At 44.9% G+C, this 17,631-nt stretch overlaps 1 protein-coding gene and 1 pseudogene across 1 annotated transcript in view; both read left to right on the forward strand.

The window, feature by feature from the left end:
- The first annotated feature begins 2,118 nt into the window (after positions 1-2,118).
- Positions 2,119-2,745, forward strand: LOC148537824 (Y-box-binding protein 1 pseudogene; annotated as a pseudogene).
- A 5,775-nt stretch (positions 2,746-8,520) lies between these two features.
- The window catches only part of SMAD9 (SMAD family member 9), a 43,827-nt gene continuing 34,716 nt past the window's right edge, over positions 8,521-17,631 (forward strand). The window contains exon 1 of the mRNA XM_088460207.1: positions 8,521-8,825. The gene's annotated coding sequence lies outside the window, so the exon portion shown is untranslated. The remainder of the gene's footprint in view (positions 8,826-17,631) is intronic.

Consider the following 17,631-nt stretch of genomic DNA (forward strand, 5'->3'; position numbering starts at 1 on the left):
CAAAATGTGATGCCTGTGCCCGCTTTACTGCCCTATTCATGCCAAAATCCTTATTGTGCCAGGAAAATAACAATTGTAAACTGTGTAAGGGACACAATTCTTTGTTTACATAGTGTTAGTTTAGTGATCTAACTTTATTTAAATGTTTTAATATAACATTTTCTGAATAAGAAGCTGGAAAATGAAAAAGAAGTGAATAAGAAGCTGGAGTTTGAATAAGAAATGAATAAGAAGCCAACTTCAGCCTCGTCCCAGGGAGCTGATTATAGTGCTGCAGCCCTTGTATTCTGCATATAGAGCATATGAATGGACTACAAGCACTGGCACATAGCAATATATGAAGCACACTGAAGAAATACAATATAAAATATATGTAACAGCCACATGTGAGGATCACACCGGGCTCCGGAAGATAATACCTACCTGGAACCTGACATTAAAGTGACTACAATAGAGATATATATGCATATATATAGTGACAAATGTGCAAAGTACAAAGGGTTGCCTTCTGCCACTGGCAATCACAGTGGCATCATATATAGTAAATGTAAACAATCCGGAGCATTATCCACAGCACTATACAACCTCCTGCCCGCTCTGGGACTAATTTATGTGCACCTTCCAGCTCATAATTTGGGCTTGAACCCTAGAGATATTTTATTGTTCTGAAATAGTTTATACTGCAGTATAAAAACATTATCAAAGTTATTTAGTTCCACTGGCAAGTGATAGAAGTTGTGCTGTATAGTACAGTATATTGGCATATTGAAAAACAGTGTAATGTATGTTATGTTATAAGGTGTTGGACAAATTGGTGGACATGCAATGTAATGAAATAGTAAAGATAATTTATTTGTGTTGAATTCTAAATTTATATTTAATACCTATGACTGACTTAAATCTAGAGACTAAGATCTATGTAGTAGGGGAACTTGCCTCTCTGAAGAGAATTACCACTGTTACAAACCTGTAAAGTTACTAGAGTTATTGCGGGCTCTTGGGGATCACCACATTTGGCATCCACGAACAGGATCCAGTCAGAGTCCAAAGCAAGCACTACCCCTACTTAATACGAGATGTCACACAGGGAACAACAGATGGGTCAGGGACCTGATAGAGGGAGTCCCATAATGCATACTGTTACCCACATTGCTATACCATATTATTTTGGGGCGCCATGGCTTCCCTGCTACTCAGGAGAAACGCATTCAGCAGGAGCAACTGAATTCAAAGAATACAAATCAAAACTTCAGTCCATGTTCAGATTGTGCCCAGTAAGTGAGTCACAGAAAGTGGAGATATTAATTGGACAACTGAAAGGGACCACTCTGCGCGAAGCAAACTCGTGGTCGCAGAGTCAAAAAAGAACTGCAGAAGATGTATTGAAAAGATTGGCGAGCATCTTTGATTCCCGAACATTGTCACAACTAAAGATACAGTTTTATGCAAGAAAGCAGCAAGCAGGTGAAACATTGCTGGAGTTTGCTCTTGGCTTGCAGAAAGCACTGGAAGTCATTAAGGCCTGCGAACCAGGAGAGATAAGTCAGGAAGATGAAGAACTCATCTGTCAATTTATCGAGGGAGTTTATGACGACAATGTGAAACTCAGCTTAAACTTTTGCGCCTCCAAGATTCTACTAGCAGTTTCTTGGAGTTTAAGGAGACAGCAATTAAAATTCTAAAGACCACTTCCCAGCAGGAACAAATAATTGCAAATCCAGAACTAGCAGTGCAACAAGTTCAATCGACCACATCAGCAGATCCCTTAGTCGCCTTAAAGGAACAAATCACATGTCTTTTTCAGGGGATGACAGACATGTGTAAAGATTTTAAGAACTTGAAGGAAAGACCCAAAAGGGAAGAGAAAGACTGGCGATCTGAAAGAAGGCCCTCCTATGACAGCCGATGGGAGGCAACTCGGAATTACGGCCAACAAACTGCTAATAAGTTTGATGAACTAGACTGACTGATGTGTAGATGCTGTCAAAGAAGCGGACACATCGAATGCAATTGTCAACAGTCTGGGAAATTTAAACCCAGAAGTCCTGAGACTGAGGACCAGCCCTTAGAAAGGAGCAAATAGGTCCACTCTTCAAGGAAGGTATGAGCCTTGGTCCGATGTTGCAGAACCAAGCAAAAGCTGTCCATATGGCACATGTAGGCGATGTTACACCAGCTTGTGCAAGAAAAATTTTAGGACAAGTCGTATGGTTCCATGTGCAACACGGTTACGGGTTCATAAAACGAGATGACACCATGAGCGATATTTTTGTACATTATTCGTCCATCCAAAAAAACAATCCAAGAAGATATCTTCGAAGTCTTGTGGCTGGAGAGACTGTTGAGTTTGTTGTGGTAATGGGAGAGAAGGGCTTCAAAGCCACTAATGTAACTGGTCCTGGTGGTGTTTCGGTGCAAGGCAGCAAATATGCAAAAGATCACAATCATTATTGGCATTATCGACATCGCAGAGATCCTCCAACCAACTACCAGCAAAACTACCAACACCGTGAAGGAGGAGAAACTTCAGAAGCAGTTGAAATTGCGGCAGATAAAGAGAGTACTAATTTGCAACGGCCCTACCGGAGGCGTCACTACCCACCATACTATTTAAGGAGGCCTAATGGACACAGACAACAATATTGCGATGTCCCAGAGCAGAGTGAGTTAATGGAGAGAACAGTTGGTCGACGAGCAGAGAAACCAAGTGGATTGGTGCAACAGGATCTGCAGGGAACAGTCTGAGCGCGACTTCCTTAGGAAGCTCCATGCCAGAGTGAATCCAGAGTGGAGAACACCCATTCCATCATGGCCCACCCCAACCAAACAGATGTGAATAGTATATGTGTAAAAAAAAAAATGTGTAAGAGATTGTTCTACAGTGCACTTTGAATGTTGTCTGTTGCGTGAGGACGCGCAAGATTTAAGCGGGGATGTATGTAGTACCCCGCTATGTGAGTTATTATGTCTTACACAGTGCAGCGCGCTACAGCACATGAGACCCCAGAGGTGGGAAGAGGGCAGACTGGTCTGAGACTGATGTGAAAGGTACCCAGGGAGCTGGTTATAGTGCTGCAGCCCCTGTATTCAGCATATAGAGTATATGAATGGACTACCTGCAGTAGCACATAGCAATATATGAAGCACACTGAAGAGATACAATATAAAATATATGTAACAGCCACATGTGAGGATCACACCGGGCTCCGGAAGATAATAGCTACCTGGAAACTGACATTAAAGTGACTACAATAGAGATATATGCATATATATATAGTGACAAATGTGCAAAGTACAAAGGGTTGCCTTCTGCCACTGGCAATCACAGTGGCATCATATATAGTAAATGTAAACAATCCGGAGCATTATCTACAGCACTATACAACCTCCTGCACGCTCTGGGACTAATTTATGTGCACCTTCCAGCTCATCATTTGGGTTTGAAGCCTAAAGACATTTTATTGTACTGAAATAGTTTCTACTGCAGTATAAAAACATTATCAAAGTTATTTAGTTCCACTGGCAAGTGATAGAAGTTGTGCTGTATAGTACAGTATATTGGCATATTGAAAAATAGTGTAATGTATGTTATGTTATAAGGTGTTGGATAAATTGGTGGACATGCAATGTAATGAAATAGTAAAGATAATTTATTTGTGTTGAATTCTAAATTTATATTTAATACCTGTGACTGACGTAAATCTAGAGACTAAGGGCCTGATTCAGAACTGCTCGTAAGCGGCCGCTCGTTCGCTCCGAGAGATGTTCGCACATCTGCGCATGCGTATGGGTCGTAATGTGCATGCGCCAACCAGTCAGTGCGGTCGGAAATCGTGCGCTCGCAAAATAGCTAGTGCCTGCTAATTTGAGTGACAGGATGAGGCGTTTGTGGGTGGTAGCAGGGGAAGGTGCTTGAAAACGGGGAGTGGAGATCCGAACGCAGGCGTGCCAAACGGTCAAAACGGGCGTTTTAAGGGTGTGCATAATTAACAAAGCAGCGTCATCAACCACGTCACTTGGTTGTCTCTTAGCCTGAACTGTTCACATGATTGCGGTAGGAAAATCCAACCACAAGCACTGCGAGCAGTTCAGACGCCTTTCGATGTACTCGATTAATCTAATAAATAGCGGAGATGATGTATGATGCGAACGGCCAGGGGGCGTCTTCACAAAATAGCGAGCGCATGTTTCATTCACTCGCTCAGACATAGAGGCGTCAACAGACCGCAAAGAGCGAGTGCTCAATTTAAATAGCCGGACCCTTTTTCTGAACGAGCGAGCGCAAATAGCGTCCGGCTCTGAATCAGGCCCTAAGATCTATGTAGTAGGAGAACTTGCCTCTCTGAAGAGAATTACCACTGTTACAAACCTGTAAAGTTACTATAGTTATTGCAGGCTCTTGGGGATCACCACACAATGGTTCTCTCTCTCCCTCTCTCTCTCTCCCTCTCCACTTGTACAGTATGCTTAAACATAGACGATGCATTAGTCTGCAGATTTATTATAGCAGTAACTCATATGAAAACCAAGAAAAGACCATCAATTCCATCAATTCCAGCATGGAATGTACCTCTGGTTCTTCAGGCACTAATGAGGGAAGTCTTTGAACCACATGTTTCCATTATCTTTTGCGGGTGTGTCAGTGACGATAACCTTTTTTGCAGTTTTGACAGAGTACTACAGGTACTGAGATCCCTGGATTTCTTTTAACCCAAAGTTGTTTCAACAAATGTATTATTCTAACCTCATTCTTTTCTAATCCTCAAAATTCAGATTAACAATCTGGATGTGGTCAGGTCCCTTAAAATGTATGATGGATGGTCTTCATTTACCAGTTGTGTAAATCATCATAGTTATACAGTTTCTGCTACTGAAGTTAATGGCCCAAATGTAATAGCCACTGCCCTCAACTCGCAGACTATCACATTTGGGCCAATATTGGTTGGAAAGCTTTGGTGGTCAGTGTATTAAGATGTGCCTTATTGCAGTGATGCCTTAGCGCTGAAATTTACCACTTAGCTGCTAGTATTATTCCCAAATATGTCACCAAAATTGTTGATTTTTTTTCTTAACTTATGTGTAAATAATTTTTTAAACCTGACTCAATATAATTTTTTAACGAAAATGCAAAATCAAGTTTAAATAGCTATTATTTACATGATGTGATAATAAAAACTCAACAATTTTGGGGCCACTTTTGGACAAAATGGTATCATAGTTTAAAAAAAAACACTGTATTAGTTAACATTATATATATATATATATATATATATATATAATAATTAGATATATTTAGCAGGAATGGCATGTCCTGTCTCCTCCACGCGCACACAGAGAAAGCCTGGGTACCCATTGCGAGAGAGACAGACCTAGAAGAGGAAGACCGGCTGCCATGAACAGGGTATTTGAGCCAGAAGGAGGGAGTTGGGGTGAAGCTTCATTTAAATAGCCATGGCAAAGCGAGGGGGGAGTGGTGGTTGGACTGAGTGGAGAGTAGGATGGGGCGTAATGGGGAGCAGAAACATAGGTGTCCACTATAGCAGCAGCAGGAGTAGGTGGGCAGGGCCGGCTCCAGGGGTTGGAGCACCCTGTGCCGGTACCTTAAAGGGCACTCTTACATCAAGCGCGGCGGTTGAAAATGGGGGTGTGACCTAATTATCGCAGGCCATGCCCCCTATGAGCCGTAATTTTGGGGGCGTGCCAGCAGCCAGCCTTGGTGATGCATTCACTTACCGTCTCTCCTCTGCACGGCCGCCCTCGTCGCCTCGTCCAGGCCTCCACAACCGCCCAGTGCTGCTCAGCTTCAGGGTTGCTGAGTGAGCCCATCTTGTGACCCGTCGTCTGGTCGGTTCGTCTGTCCATCCGCACTAGCTGGTGAGCCCGGCATGACAGTGACAGCCAGAGCCGGACCAGCCAGGCAAAATGCCGGGAGAAAATCGGTGCGCCCTTTGTAGGTGGCGCCCTCGTGCGGCCGCTCAGGTGGAACATGCCTGGAGCCGGCCCTGTAGGTGGGCATTCCTGAGGATCGCAACTCACTGCTGTGATGATGCCTGGGAGAGGCGCCGCGGTGAGGGTGACACTGGGGGCTGCCCGATCACTGTGGCCAGCAGTGGTCGGGACACTGGGGGCAAAGCCACGACTATAACGAGCCGCGGATGCGCTGCACTGTGGGGGCGGAGCCACAGCAAGCAACAGGTGGGGGGAGTGTCCGATCACTGTGGCCACAGTGATTGGACACACTGAGGGCAGAGCCGTGGTTACTGTGGCCAGCAGTGATCGGGAGAAATTGAGGGTGGAGTCTGCATGCCGAGGGGTCGGGAGGCCCCCCTGAGACTGGCTGCTGATGGAAGATTATCTTCTCACAGCCGCCAAGTGGGCTTTTCTGACTGGTCGCATCTGATGTGACCACGCCAGGCAATTGGTTGAAAGGAGAATCACCGGAGAGGTGTTATGGTAGCTCTCTGTCCAGCCTGTGTCGTATCAGCCTAGTGCTGAAGCAATATGGCATGCGGGAGGTCTTCAAAAAAAGTGACATTATGGCGCACATGCAAGGAACGTCCAGTGGCAACAGGACTGGTAAATAACCATTGCGCATGCCTTTTATCACATGTTGTAGAAGCAGTAACCGTTTGATACATAGTAACTGGATAACTTAGACAAAGAATGAATAAACTGTCCTCAGTAACACACCTGTGTCACTTTATTGAGGGTATCCAGCCAGAAGGTCAACATTAACCATGCCGACATAAGAATGTCAACATGCTTTAAACTGTCAACTGACACCATGTCACAGTGTCAACATCTGAACTGTCACCATGTGGAATGATGGCAGTCTAAGATTGGCAATACTTAGGGATAGCCGCAGACGTAGAGTTAGTTTGCGCAGGGTGGGGGACAAGATTAGGGTTAGGCACTAGGGGGAGGGTTAGAAATTAGGATTAGGGATACTGAGGAAAATACTGACACATTGCAGCCAGAACAGATCCTCACGTGACCTCCAGGACCAAGAAGAAGATGCTATAACAACCGGGACAAGGTAAGACACCGATAGACCACCAGTGACCATTTATCGACAGTTCATCATGTCGACATATTATCCATGCAGACGTGATGAATATCGACATTCTCATTGTCTACAGTTGAGCATGTTGACAGTTCAGTCATGCAGACATTCACGTGTCGACATATCTGTTGACCAATTGTACCCAACTAGAACTATTTATATTTATTAGTCTGTACAGCTGTCAAAGATGTCAGTGCTACGGCACTGCTCGCACACCCCTAGTTACAGCCCTGCATCACACCCCAATAACACACCCACGAAATAGTATTTTTTGTGTTCACTTCAAGCTAACTCCCAGGAACGCCCATGGCTAGAGCAGACAGGGCAGCAGTGGGTGTATGGAAGAAGCTAGGGCAGGCAGGGCAGCAGTGGATTACTGTGTGTGTGGAAGTGGCTAGAGCAAGCAAGGCAGCAGTGGGTGTGTCTCTGTATTGCAGACTCTGGGGCAGGCAGGGCAGCAGCTGGCAGCAGTGGGTGAGTGTCTCTGTATTGGAGACTCTGGAGCAAGCATGGCAGCAGTGGGTATATGGAAGAAGCTAGAGCAGGCAGGGCAGCAGCTGAGCTGGCAGCATTGGGTGTGTGGAAGAGGCTAGAGCAGGCAGGGCAGCAGTGGGTGTGTGTTTCTGTATTGCAGACTCGGGGGCACACAGGGCAGCAGCTGGCAGCAGTGGGTGAGTGTCTGTATTGGAGACTCTGGAGCAGGCAGGGCAGCAGTGGGTATATGGAAGAAGCTAGAGCAGGCAGGGCAGCAGCTGAGCTGGCAGCATTGGGTGTGTGTAAGAGGCTAGAGCAGGCAGGGCAGCAGTGGGTGTGTGTTTCTGTATTGCAGACTCGGGGGCACACAGGGCAGCAGCTGGCAGCAGTGGGTGAGTGTCTCTGTATTGGAGACTCTGGAGCAGGCAGGGCAGCAGTGGGTATATGGAAGAAGCTAGAGCAGGCAGGGCAGCAGCTGAGCTGGCAGCATTGGGTGTGTGTAAGAGGCTAGAGCAGGCAGGGCAGCAGCTGAGCTGGCAGCATTGGGTGTGTGTAAGAGGCTAGAGCAGGCAGGGCAGCAGTTGGTGTGTGTCTCTGTATTGCAGACTCTGGGGCAGGCAGGGCAGCAGTGGGTATATGGAAGAAGCTAGAGCAGGCATTGCAGCAGTGGGTGTATGGAAGAAGATAGAGCAGGCAGGGCAGCAGTGGGTCACTGTGTGTGTGTGGAAGAGGCTATAGCAGGCAAGGCAGCAGTGGGTGGGTGTCTGTATTGGAGACTGGAGCAGAGTGTGCAGCAGTGGGTATATGGAAGCTAGGGCAGGCAGGGCAGCAGCTGAGCTGGCAGCATTGGGTGTGTGGAAGAGGCTAGAGCAGGCAGGGCAGCAGCTGGCAGCAGTGGGGGGGTGTGAGTGGGCGAGGCTGGAGCAGGCAGGGTAGCAGCTGGCAGCAGTGAGTGTGTGTGTCTGTGTGTGGGAGAGGCTGGAACAGAGTGGGCAGCAGCTGGCACAAGTGGGTGTGTGTGTCCGTGCGTGGGAGACGTGTCCTGGGCCGCTTCCAGCTCTGCGCAGTAACAACCCTCACTGACTGACTGACAGAGACTGGGGCTGAGCGGCTCCCGCCTGACTGACGCCTGGCTCTTCTGTACAGCAGCAGCAGCAGCAGCAGCTTGTGTCTGTTGTTGCCGCCGCTGCTCCTCCTCCTCTTGCTCCTGCAACAGCAGCCGGCTCGGCTCCTCACTCCCTCACATACATAGGATACCGGGGGCACCAGCCAGCGACAGCCCGCACAGGTAAGTCGGCATCTTCCCCATTCCCATCCCCTCAGCCTATGTTGGGACTATGCACTGCTGCTGTGTATCTGCAATGACTCAGGATGCATATATCGCAATTCCCAACCCCGCTGCAGTGCACAGCTCCCCTAATAGGTAGTACTGACACCAGCCCTGTCTGCACCCTGTTCCTAAATATAGATGTCTGTGTGCTGGGATTGTGCAGCTCACCTTTCAGCTGCTTATCACTGTAGATCTGACCCCCAGCATGTGCACTGCTGCCCCACAAATGACTAGCAGAAAGGGATCTGTTAACTTTGGCTTCATTTAGGATAAGGTAGCACGTGGGTTTCTGGCTGCTGCGGCACTACAAGTCACAGCTGGAAGAGTACGCTGTGTCAATTCATTTCCTCTAAAGATTTATATATATATAGTCAAGAAAATTATTTCAGAATGATTATTTTGATCCCCAGCACTTACGTATAGATGGTTCTCTAACTTATACAAAGTAAAAAATTAGTTTTATCCAAACTTTTTGGAAGTTGCCCCAGAAGCAGATAATGCAGTGGGATCATACTGGGATTGTGCTGCATGTGAGTTGCAGCATCATTGTATGGATCTTGGAGATGTCCTGACATATTGGCTGTATTATAGTGTGATAGATATTTGCACCAGGGGAGGGGGAGAGACATGGAGAGGAGACACACTGACGCCAGTATTGTGATCAGGAGAGAGGGGAAGGAGGGGTTCTCTCACACAAGACTGCATCACTTCTCCCTATACAAATAACACGGTGACGCAGGAGACCGCTCTCTGCTCTGGTGACAAACTCAGTTTTCCTTTGTTAAATGGGCAAGTGTGTTAACCCCCAAACTGCCAGGAATACTTTATTAAAGCAGTTTTACCGGCGAGTACGTCCATCCCTCATTTTAGGAAAATCTATCTATCTGTCTAGTTAAAGGATAATCTGTTCTGCAAGTTTAGTTCTAGTTGTGCATGTACAGATTCATTATTATTAATTATTATTATCATTAACAGTTACTTACAAAGCGCCAGCATATTCTGTTGCACCTTACAATTGGGAACTAAAGGCCGATACACACTAGACGATGTCTTGTGTGTACCGACCTCGTTAGCGACGCGACCCGGCAGAGTGCCGGCATCGGCAAGTGCATACACACTTTCTGATGCCGGGAGCGACGGCGCATGCCGCTGATGACACGTGGGAGCGTGCATCATCAGCGACACTAGCCGATGTGCCGGATATGTCGTCCTTTCTGTCCTGATAGGACAACATATCGTCTACTCTGTACGCGACATAAAAAGCTGGGTGCACGTTTAATGATGTGTACCCAGTCGACCTGTCATGCAACAGGACCTAGCAAAGGTCCCGGCATCGGCAAGTGCATACATACTTGCTGATGTCGGGATCAGGGGCGTAACTATAATGGGTGCAAGGTGTGCGGTGCCCGCACTGCACACCCTGCACCCATATTATTTAAAACTTACCTCTCCGAGGTCCCGCGCCGGGTGTCAGCGCTGTATAAAAATCCAGAAAAATGTCCGCCACAGCCATTTCTCTGGCGTTTTGCACATGCGCAGTAGACTCCGGGCACACTCTAGTGCCCAGAGTCTACTAATGCTCCGGTGGCTGGCCAGGCGCATCAGTTGGCTGCTGGGAAGAAAGAAGGGGGCCCCGTACAAGGAATGTACACAGGCCCCCTCCTCTCTAAAGACGCCCCTGGACGGGAGTGACATCTCGACGACGGGGCCATGCTGCATTCGGCGGCATGGCCCTCGTTGACGATGACCCGGTCCGACAGTCAATGTCACTGACCCATCAGCAACATTGAATGTACACACTAGACGATGTTGCCGACATGTCGTCCAATCCTGCTGGATCGGACAACTTTTCGTCTAGTGTGTGCCGGCCATAACAATAATAGAACAAGACTGGATAATGACAGACAGACATTGAGGTGAGGGTCCTGCTTGCAAGCTTACAATCTACATATAATATACAGTACAATACTGCTGGGGGGTTCAGAACACACATTTATAAACCCCAAACCACACAGAGAAGGGCTAAATAGGTCCACATGGAGCACTGCAGAATTATTATTATTATAGTTTTCTGACATGTCATTCATCGGTTCTTGGCCACGGACTGCGGACATCTGCTTTCCTGGACATGGAGGCCATCGACCTCTGTACACTGTCCCACTCCGTCTTTGCACACAGTGGGTGCCGTGTGCCCCAGCTCCCACTGCGCATGACAGAGACGGGAAAGACCATATCTGATTATTATATAAATGAACACTTATTTTTATATAGCACCAGCATAGTCCATTGTACTTTTCAATTGGGTATACAGTAATAAAACAAGAATGGGTATTAACAGACAGACGGAGAGGTAAAAGGGCCCTGCTCGCAAGCATAAAATCTATACGATAACGTGGTCAATATAATAACGTGTTGTCAAAGCTGCCAATCATCTGTGGCTCTGATCTATAGTTTTAAAACAGCAATATAAATAAATGCTAAGCAAGCCTGGTTTCACATTGATACCTATTGCCATTTGACAACGCGCATCCTAGTAAATCTACCCCATGGGTAAAAAGTGCTTGGTGGGTATATGATCCAGTTACATGGCAATGTTAGTCTGGCTCTCGAGTCAGATGGATGTTTGAGCATAAAAAGAGAACAAATGTGTATATGTAACAGATAAATACAATAACATTCATAAATGCTAGTCACATGTAATGTAACATTAGTAGTAGAGTTACTAGACATGAAAATGGAACAAGGGAGACAAATAAAATTAAGAAATTATGCAATCCTGTTTTACTTCAACAAACCATAATAAAGAAAGATGATAGTAATAAAGTACGTTATTTATATACATAATCCACTGACAATCATTTCCGCTAATAGACATGAAAGATCAGGAGCGTTTCCAAGTCAACAAAAATTGTTTAGACAGTTTTCCATTTATAACATCTTGTAATCTATTAGAAATGGGTAACAGAGAGACAAACATGAGGCCAGCTCCCCCCGATATTAAAGTAAAATTCCAGTGCAATTGCTGTTTTGTCATGTTTGAATGGATGCCATTTGCGTTGGTGCAACAGGTTGTACTTCATCATATAGGTCCATTTGGGCGTATCAGAACATTCCTTGCCGAGGGCAGGTTTGCGGAATCAGGACCTGATTCAGCAGAGGAAGCAGTTGCTATCGCAGCTGCTGACATGGTAGCTGCGATAGCACTAATATGGTAATGCAGCAGGTGGCGTCATGCCTCATGCATGCATTACTAATCCGAGTTGCATCCTAGGATGCAGCATCCGATAATCCGTGTCCATCGGCCGGCTAAGTGACCCATGGGGTCACACAAGCCGGCCGCCGCAAATGCACAAACGTGTTCAGAAAATCTCTGTCAGTTGACGGAGATCCTGGCCTCGTCACTGCCCCCCAATGGCGGAGACAGAGGCCGCCCCCTCCCCGAAACGGCAGCAGACTGTCAATCTCTGACAGTCTGCTGCCGAACTCCATTCGACTTCGCAGACTCGTACCGCACATGCTCAGTACGGGTCCGGAGCAATCCCAGATTCCTGACCGTGATTTCTTCTCCTGCGTCCTCTACTGAATCAGTCCATGAGTGTAATGCAAAAATCAAATTAAAATTTTTAAAATGAGATTAAATAAGCAATTACAATTAGATCAGAAAGCGATTTTTCACATTCTCTGAGGTGGCAGAGATTGGGCCTTATAATAATGGGGTGCATTTTACCCCTTCTACTTGCATTTTCATGGGACATCAGATTTCTATGCTGTACTTTGAAATTAAATTTTTACTGCTTTCACCATGTACAATGGCAGTGTATGCAGGGCCAACGGCACCACTAGGTGATCCAAGTGGGTACCAAAAACACTAAATGAATGGTAAAACAGCATCTGCCATCAGGCCTATCACCTTACCTGTGGTGTTGCTTAGTGCTGCTAATTAATGTCTGTAACGGGCTCGGTGGTGTTACATCGGGCTATGATGTCACAGCACTACACACCTGGTAAAATGCAATTGTCCCCCACCCACCTCTCCTTGGTTGTATTTTGAAGGGCTCTGTACCTCAAGAACAGCTCAGTCCCAGACAATTGACAAGTTGCAATCGGGAGATTGCTGCTTGTCATTTGCCCTACAGCACACATCCCCTTTGGAGCCATTTTAGAGACTTGACTGGAATGGACCTGCTGGTTGTGCTTTACAAAACTGGTGAATCTGTGAAAGATGACTGCATGTAGCCAGCCCAGGGGCTATGGCTAATGGGCCCTGCTCTGCAACTAAGTAGAAGTACAGCTTTACTGTAATGGCATTATGGCAGATATGCTTCAGTGCTACTTTTACTTGGCATATTTATTGTCTTATCTGTCCAGCAACACACCGAGTTCTTTCTTTGATAAATCGCATCTTTAAGTCACAAGAGTCATTGAAAATTGTTGATTTTGGAAAATTTCACATTATTAAATAAACCCCCATTGGTTACAAAGACTTAGCAGGAAAACACAGATGAGGCCTATTTAATCTATTGCTTTGTACAAGCCCTCTGATAACATTAAAACTGCATCTGAAGGTTAAATATTTCGCACACACATATCTCATTAATAATAATGATACTTCCCTGTGTAAGCCATGCAGGGTGAAGATACTGTACTCATTTAATTCATGGTGATAACGGCTCATTTTACCCTGGAACAGTTTTCTGCCGGTCACAGCCTGCTAAAATACTTCAATGATGACTAAGTACATTTCCCAGCAAGTGTTGCATTTCTCTATGTCTGTCCAAACACATAGTTCTATAGTATTTACTGATAGTTATTTTGTCTCCAGTGAACTTGTCCCTAACCAGCTACCAGAACATGACGTATTCACACAGTCTGGTGCACATACATTTGTTTCCAAACAACAAATAGAAAATAAGAAACATTCTTGTTTGTGTCCATCGCTCACATTGCATGTCTTCAAAGTCTGCACTTTCTCGAGCAAGAATGCTTTAGATGTCTGTAAGCAAGGTACAGATGCAGCAGCTTTTATTGCAAAGGTTATCGTACATTACTCAACGTGACTCATCAGGTAATATAGCACCATCTCTAGTCATGAACAGTTATTTTTACTTGCAACATTTTGTGATACACATCAAAAGCAAGACATGCATTGATTAATTAAGAGTATACTCTATAGCTTTGTGGGTTCTGAATAAACACCACACTGACAGTACTGACTAAGTGTTTGAGCCTCAGTGTATGTGTAACTTTATTTATATGAATGCACATATTGTCTTACAGTATATGTGTCAAACTCCGGTCAACAGCATTCAGATATTATAGGAAACACATTCTTGTATTAAATAACTTACAAACTACTGAGGTTGTTGTCTAGACAGATGAGCAAAAGTGGCAGACATTAAACTTTGCTCCTAATTTCTTCCATCCTACCCCTTATTGAAAGCTGGATATATGCTGTGATATTGTAGGTGACTGGCCCAATATTACAGTGTGTGCAGCCCAAAGCAAGCACTATGTGTGATAATAACTATGAAACTAATAGAACCATTATTGGGCATGTTAAAAATGACGGCTATTGGCTTGAGTGTACGGTCAACAACCAATTTCACAAACAAGCCCTGGTTTAAGCTGGAACTAATCTGGCTGCTTTTCCCGAGCTCTAAAAGTTGGAGTGTCCCCCAGTTTGGCCACCCACGTTTGTATCCGTGTATCATTGGCCCATAAATGGACAACTATAAATATCTGCCGTCACTATGCCACCTGTAGGTAATAATGGGGGGATTCAATTGTTAGCTCCAGTGGCTGCTAATAATGGGCGCCCAACGGAGCAATTCAGTTGTTGCTTCATTAGGTTGCGAATAGCCTTGGGAGCACACATTTCTGCCCATACCCTGTTGAGGTGGTGAGCAGAAATGTGCAATAAAACTGTGGTTTGTGCGCGTTAACCAGGACTTTAGATGGGTTTAGCCGTTTTAAACCTGATCTAATTGGGCACAACAAGCGCGATAATTATTGGGCGCCCAAAAACAATTGTATTACTACATCGAGCACCCATTAATTAGCGCAGCAAAAAAATAGCCTCCGAAATGTCAGATTTCAGTATGGGTGCTATAATTATTATTCTGTGTATAATTAATAATGTTTAGTGCTAGTCAGGGGAGATTTGTTATTTGAGACCCAGTTTTGAATTTATCGGGATCTATGGAGCAGAAGTGCTTACTCTGGTATATGAAATCCACCTCACATTGCTCCCAGCTGCAGTCAGTTCAATTCTATGAAAATATCAGTTGTGGGCTAAAAGCTTATACTCTCGTGGTTTATTTATGAAGCTCTGGCACAGTCTGTAGCATTATGTACTGTGTTGTAGAAAATAGAAAACAAAGGTCTGCAGCTGGATGCTAACATAAGTGGTGCCAGTAAGTCCTTTTAGTGATGACTCCGCAAATGTAACTTACGCTTATCTCCTTAAATCCTTTGTTTGTGAATCATCATCAAATTGTGCATCACTGTATAATGTTGAGCTGGGTACACACTGACAGATATATTGGCCGATCGATTGATCGGCCAATGTATCTGGTGCCCGTCGGGCAGTATGTACCAGACGGGCATTGGCTGTGCTGCACAGCCGATGGACAGATATGTCTGCAGACATATCTGTTCATCGGCAGGTGTGTCCATCGGCACTAAGCCAGAATCTACTGCCGCACCACCCACCGCGGGACCGCAAGAGAGAGGAGGGGGACCGCACACGGGCCCCCATCTCTCTTAAGAAGCCCCTGGCTGACTCCTATCTATTACTTGTACATGATCAGGTAATTAGACAAGGCAGAACTTGAGCATATTCAACCAATCACATTACTAAGCAGTGTTAGGAGAAAGAGTGAAAAGTAATAAGGTGCCAGCCAATCAGCTCCTAACTGCCATTTCACAGGCTGTGTTTGAAAAATGTCAGTTGGGAGCTGATTGGCTGGCACCTTATCACTTTTCACTCTGTCTCCTAACACTGTTTAGTAAATGGACCCCTATGTCTTGATAGCTGTGGTTATTACATCTTCCTCTTCTCTTACAGTGAACTAGTATACTGTATATCTGTTGGTCTAAGCCAGTGAATATTAGTAAACAGACCCACAGAAGCATAGATCAACACTCCCCAATTATCTGCAACACTAAAGGAATCCCCATTTACCAGTGCCCTTCTCACAAGTCTTTCTATTTTTGGAACTATTATTGTAACTTTAAGCCAGCATTGCATAGGTCTGTCACATATATACAGTACCTCAGGTAATGTATAACCTTTCTAAATTTTAAACCTTTTAAGTGGTTATGTACCCTAAGAGGTTGAAAAGCTCTTTTGTAAAGGGTTGTAGAGTATGATGGCGCTATATAAATAAATTATAATATTCATAATCATAATAATAATAATGTTTTTTTCTTAACCAATCTTCCCTTGACCCAGAGCTCCCTTGTGCTCTCTCCCCCTCTCCTAACTCAGATGCCACTAAACACACAGCTTAGCAACATCTTGAAGAAAGTTAATTTATTAGATATATGATCTCAAATCCTTGCTTCTTCCTCCTTATAGTACCCAAAGCCCATTGTGAGAACTGAGTGAGAGGTGCAGAAGTAAGATGCTATAAATATATACTTCTACTTAGAGATGAAGCTGAACTGAAACAGGTTTTACAACATTTTGCACATTATCCTACATTTTTTTCTTCTAACCACATTCTCTGTGATCTATCCTCTGCCATAAACACTGAGTTTAATACAGGTGCCCATGTCATGTTATTGTTTGAATGGCAAAACTTTTCTTACCTTGGTTCTCGGGATGTCACTGCTGCCAGTGATAGGCCTTAGGGATAAGCACAAGTATGTGGTCCATGATATATCAGCAAAAACGCAGATGGAAAATATAATTGGAAGGAAAGCAGAGATAGCAGCCAATGAGAAGTCAGCAGCTGCATTATAATGGCTGAGATGATGACTTTCTCTGCTGAAGAAGTGTGAAGAGATCTGTTGGGTGATGGTTGGTATGGTCCTATATGGACAAGCAACAGGCACATCATTATTATATTGATTAAACTGTCCGTAGCCCTATTTGTAACAACAAAGGATTACGGTATCTTCCATTCTCTCAGTACTGACTTTCATTTATAGAATCAACAATACTCTGAATGTGGCAATTTCTTTCCTTCCAACACCCTATCTAATCACAGCATGCCAACAGTGTGGTAGTCCTGGACTGCAGGGTCATTGCAAATGCTACAAGCACTGTTGACGTAGTCCTGTTTTGTCTACATAAAACCACTTCTGTGTCAAGTACCTTCAAGACAATTTTATAATCTTGCCAATGTAAACGAACCTATTGACATGAACTATTGACTCTAGATGTTATCTACCAAACTTAAATCCCAGTTGCTGTTTCTAAGGGATCATAAAACTTATTACACTGATGCCTACTAGGGACAACGTGGCGTAAGGCGTATTTCCTAAACCAGTGGTTCCCAAACTTTTTCAAAACACTGCACCCTAGAGTATCAGCATCAGCATTTTTTCCATGGCACCTCTGGGGCAAAAGTAAATTTCTCTTATATGTCACCATTAGGTTCAGTTATGTGATGGTTGACAGAGCTGCGCTTCTTTCTACTTCAGGGTCCATAGGGTATCCACAGGATACCTTGGGGTATAGGTGATGACGTCAGGCATCGGGCACCACAGAGTTTTCAGCCTCCCAGGATGCACTAGGGTCCCCCTCCTATACCCCGCA

Source organism: Taudactylus pleione, unplaced genomic scaffold (genome assembly GCF_031769625.1).
Source record: "Taudactylus pleione unplaced genomic scaffold, aTauple2 ptg000043l, whole genome shotgun sequence".
Classification (NCBI taxonomy): domain Eukaryota; kingdom Metazoa; phylum Chordata; class Amphibia; order Anura; family Myobatrachidae; genus Taudactylus; species Taudactylus pleione.